At 48.8% G+C, this 5214-nt stretch overlaps 1 protein-coding gene across 8 annotated transcripts in view; it reads right to left on the bottom strand.

Moving 5' to 3' along the window:
• The window catches only part of LTBP2 (latent transforming growth factor beta binding protein 2), a 141470-nt gene that overhangs the window by 83783 nt on the left and 52473 nt on the right, over window positions 1-5214 (bottom strand). The window lies entirely within an intron of this gene.

The raw sequence follows: 5214 nt of genomic DNA, 5'->3' as shown, positions 1-5214 counted from the left end.
GTAGGGAAAAAAAAATCTGAATGGGTTTTTTAAAGAGTAATTAACATTGCAATTAGGAATAAACTATGATGCAATATTCTCCATTGTATGGAGGCAGGACTCACCTTGTGAACAAAAACAGAGGTAGAACAAAAATGTCTACATAGAGGTACATGGAAAACGGCCATAAGTCTGCTTTGAATTAACTTGTTTATGTGGTTCTATTGCGGGCAGAGGGATTCTGGAGTTTGTAAATTAAGTTTACAAACTGAGGCCCACAGAAAGAAATGGCAGGGAGTGCCTTTCCATCTCCAGATCCAATTTGCTTGTTCTAATCCATCTCCAGGTCATGCCAAGTGCCTGGCACAAGGTCAGGAAATGGGAAACAGAGCTCTTCACCTCAAGAGCTTCAGCTGCAATCTAGCCCCAAGTCAGGGCAACTGGCTGGCTCAAAGAGGGCAGGGAACAGTGCCTTTCACCTTAAGTCTACTTGTTTAAATGCAGCCCATGTCAGCAGTGGCTAAAAATCATCTGGTGTCCACAAGAAGAGTTTGAAGCTTTCATCCAGTTCCTAGTCATCCATACTGCAAAAAACACAAGCAGCTTCCCCCTTAGTGGCTATCCTAGCAGTCAAAGTAAAAGCTGAAAATAGCCAAGTCCCCTCCAGTTGTTACATGGGGCCACTCAGGATCAGAGTAGGGCTCCGCAGGGGAATGGGGAGCTTGTGCTATCACTCTGCAGGCCTGCACCTGTTCTAGGGAAAGGCTCTTAGGCTTAAGAGGCTGTCACACCCTCTGGGACTATGTGGGGAGACAGTTAAAGCCTCGGGGATTTAAACTCATGCAATCTTTCAGAATCCCTCGGCACTGGTGTTACTCATTTGCACAGTTCCAGCCAGACACGTGGCCACCACAACTCTCTGCAGCTTGGAGCCTCTATGCTGAGGCAGTGGTCTCTTCCTTTATTGCAAGAGACTGGCTGCCAAGCAGCTGGTTTCCCTGCTCTTCATCTGTCTGGACTGTTGACAGCACTCTTCATTCAGGCACAGCATGTGCGACAGAACAGCCCACAGCCTCTTGGGACACCATTCTTTTGTCTGTGTTGCTCTGTGGCACCTGAGTGCCTGGCTAATCGTTTCATTGCTATTGTGGGAAGGCTGAGTCAATGGGGGATGAACATTCTGTGCTGAAGACATGGGTGTTTGTGCTCATCCTGATCCCTCCCAGGACAGAGATGCAGATTCAAAGGGCAGCATCTGAAAAAAAAGCTCTGCCTCCAACATATGAAAGTTTCGATCCTAAGGGTGTCGGTTCCATTGTGTCCGCGGAGCCTGGCCAACACCGGAGGCCGTAAAACACAGGGGGTGCTGGTCCCTTAAGCCTTCTGTTCTACGAAGGCTCTTATACTACCACACTCATTTTTGTAGGATCTGAGCACCTTCCTGTGGTGCATTCAATGACGTGACTACACATCTGTCATGTGGTTTGTTTTTTCTTTCATTCTCTCCCCAGGAGGAGATTTGTCTGTGCAAGAGGGCTTTATTTTGCTAAGGTTTCATTATTAGTTTTTGGCTCATGCACATGCTGCTCTGTGTTTATTTTAAAGAAAGCAGGTCAGGGGTGTGCACCTTGCCTTTGAGACAGAAAGTGGTGAGGACTTTGCTCCTGGGAGAGCTCATTCCAGTCTTGGACTAGACCCCAAGAGATCTTTGCCCTCTGCACAAAGTAGATACCAAATCTTGGGACTCTCTTAAGGATTTGAAGACAGAGGCCCTCAATCAGGGGATGCTTTAGAGGTGGAGAATTCTTCATAGCCTTTCCTTTCCTCTCCAATATTAGTCTTTCCTAAATCTAACATCAATCCAGAGCTTTTCATCTAGTTGCTGAATGTGGTGGGCTGGAAGGCAGTGCTGTTTGCCCACAGTAAGGTCAAGTAAAGCCACACAAATGCAGCTGTAGTGTACTGGCTTACCATCTCCCTAGTCAAAGGCTAATCAAGCAGAGCAAGTAAATTTGTCATAAGGCCCCATGTGGGGAGAGTGGACACTGGATAGTGGGGATAGCAGAAAGCAGATACTAAGCATTGGCAAAGTATGTGAATGGGTATTTGACCAGCTGGAGAATCACTCCTTCACTTAAAACTTATGCATCTCTCCTGTATGTTAAGGGACAAGCAAGGGCCTGTGGTGCAATGGATAATGTGTCTGGCTATGAATCAGAAGATAGTAGGTTTGATTCTGACCTGGCTCATCTTTCCCAGGGACTATGAGGCCTTTTTCCTGGGTCGCCTCCATTCACACATCCAGGCAGAGTACCACTGGGCAGTAGCTGCCAGCTCTCTGGCTGCTTTTGAGAGCCGGTGGGCACTGACAGGGGTGCTCTTCTCAGTGGCCCACCCAGGGTTCTCTTGTTTTGTCCCTGTGACCCCACAAGCATGCCCTGTTTTCTCATTCGTTGTCCCAAGCATTTAGTTGGTGACCTCAGTTCCACTGCTGCCCACAGGTGGCAGCCACGAGTTACATAGTGGGCTAGGCTCACAGCTGTGGTCACCAAATAGGCCTGTATGTTAAGGGATGCTATGACCTTTTCCAAACATCCCAGATGAGCCAGAGCCTGTACATAAATCAAGAGAACCAAAATAAGCAAACAAAAAGATAATGTCTCTTCCAAGACAGCTTCGAAGAGGGAGCTGTCTCTCAAGAGAAAGCCTTTAACTCAGAGCTTCAGTCTAAGCAGACCCAGTTGACAATGTGAGCGTAAGAGGGTGTCAACAGCTTGCAGGGGCCTGCACTGCTACTGAACCATTCTCTTTTGTTCAGCCTCCTTGTCTCGTTTCCATGGTCTAGTCCCACAGTACCAACACAGCTATGTGTTGGTACCCCTGGATGATACCCCTACAGAGTCTGGCCATGGAATTAAGACCCCTCCAGACGCAAACCACTTACTGCTGGTTATTCTAGTCTCATATCCTCAGTCCATAATCTGTGCAAGCAGCTCTTAAAGAAAAGCCTGAGCCAGGACAGGAGATAAGTCATGCTCACCTCCTGACAATCTGCCAGAACCACAGACAGATTCTCTTATGCTTTTCAGTACCAAACAACACCCTCAGTATCTGCCCTGTCCATCTGCCTGTCCCTTTGGCCAGGTGCCTTCCCAGCTCAGGGACCCAGAGACTGAGCTGGTGATTCACTTCCCTCTTTGTAATGCTTTGTAGCCTCAGATTTTCCACTAAAGCCTCAGAGAAGAATGGACAGCCTTTGTACCACTAATGTTCATGCCTACTGGGACAGAAGGGAGCAGCCAGGCCTGGAAAGTAGCATGCTGACCACAGACCAGAAGGTTCCCCTTTCCTAGACTCTAAAGTGGTTACTAAGTGGTTAGGCAGGGCTTGTATGGCTCATTCTTTGGGCACTGCTTATAGGAGGCCTGTTTTATAAGAGCACTGATGTTTGTTATATCAACCAGCCCATTAGTACAGTGGTTCTCAACCTTTTTAGCCCCATGGCACCCCTTCACAAGTTTGCTAAGTTCAAATCTAGCTGGTGCCAGGTGAGGATAGCAGGGGCAGGAGCCTCCCCCAACCCTGCTTTTTCCACATCTTGCCCCCTCCCTGCCCTTGGCACCAAGCACAATCTCCACTACCTAGGCTGCTCCTCCAGAGGCTTGCATGCCAGCAAGTAGAGCCATGTGGACCTGTGGCTTCTAGGCTAGGGACAGACATTCAAAAAGCCTGAACCTGAATTGATTCAATCTTTGCAAGTTAGTCTAACCCGGCTAGGTGAAATCAGTTTTGTAACTGGACAGACATCCCAGAAATACAGGCACATGCCTTCAGTAGCTCAGGCTAGAAGCCGGGGGGGGGGGGGGACCTAAAGCAGCCCTCCCGTCCTTCCACAGCATGGAGTTGTGGGGATGGCAGGAGCTCTGATTATCCCAGCAGGGAATTGATAACAGTGTTTATCACCCAATTAAGAAAACAACAGAGGGACTTTACCAGCTCCTTATTGATTCTGCCTGTTGATTCTATCTGTTGGCTCAGCACCCACTGTAGCCAACATGTGGTCTCCTAGCTAATACACAGACACCTTCTCAGCAGGGCAGAGGGGAAGGGGGAATTCCTGCTTAGCACAGAGGGGTGAGGGGAGGGGGGAAGCAGCCTGCAGTCTCTGGAGGTGCAGCCAGGGAGCAGAGGGGAGGGGCCAGCCCTGCTGTGGAACAGAGAGCCCCACCCAGCCCAGAGAGCATGCTGGGATGCTGGGGGGTGTCTGGGTTTATCTTAAAGCAGCAAGGGGTCTGGAGCAGACATTGCATAAACTAGTCTGAGCCAAATCAGTTAATTCTGATACTACATTCAACCAGATTTATCTCAAACCAGTTTCAGCCATTCTCAAACTGGTTTATGTTCACTGAACATCTGTTGTGTTACAAGTTTAAACCAGTTTCTGATCACTTAAACTGGTTTATGTGTAATGCCTGTCCCTAGCTCCACTGTTGGCTATGGTCATGAGCTGGGTTGAAAAGTGCAGCCCAGTAGAGCACATGTCTGGGAGCACAGGGTTTGGACAGGACCTGCTGGGGAGTGAAGAGCAGCTGCAGGTACTGCTCGTTTGCAGTATGCTGGAGGGCCTGGCACCAGGCAGAAGGAGGAGTAATTGCTTTCCTCCTAGCATAGGGGGCAGGTACTGCAACACCCTTGGAAGGGTCTTCCAGTGCCTTGGAGTGCTGCAGCACCCCAACTGAGAATCACTGCACTAATGTGATGACAAGAAAAACAACTTTGCTAGGAACTGGACAGAGATCCCACCCAGAATACCCTCCCTCCCCCGCCCCAGAACATCCCCACAAAACAAAAGCTGAAAGAAAAGTTCAGCTCGTTAGAACCCAGCCAGCAGGCATGGGAGGCAAGTGTAGGGGATAATGAGGCCACATAAGGTCTAAAGCAGACACCTAATCACTTCTTCTGTGGCTGACTGAGGAAGGGGCATGGTGGCCTCAGGTCAGGGTTTCATGCAATGTGTGACCTAGGTCTGCTACATCATGCTGGTGTCACAACCCAAGGGTGTGATTTTTGTTTTGTGTGTGCTTCAGCACCACTGAATTATTTTCCCGCCGTTTGGAGCTTTCTTTGCAGGGTGCATTTCTTCTTTGCAGCACAGAAATGCACGTTGCAAGGAGTTCCCGCCATTTGTATTCTAATTCGAGCCCCATTATTAGCTTGCATTAAATTATTCACACA

Source organism: Alligator sinensis, unplaced genomic scaffold (assembly GCF_000455745.1).
Source record: "Alligator sinensis unplaced genomic scaffold, ASM45574v1 scaffold280_1, whole genome shotgun sequence".
Taxonomy (NCBI): Eukaryota; Metazoa; Chordata; order Crocodylia; family Alligatoridae; genus Alligator; species Alligator sinensis.
This window is presented reverse-complemented; position numbering and strand designations above follow the sequence as displayed.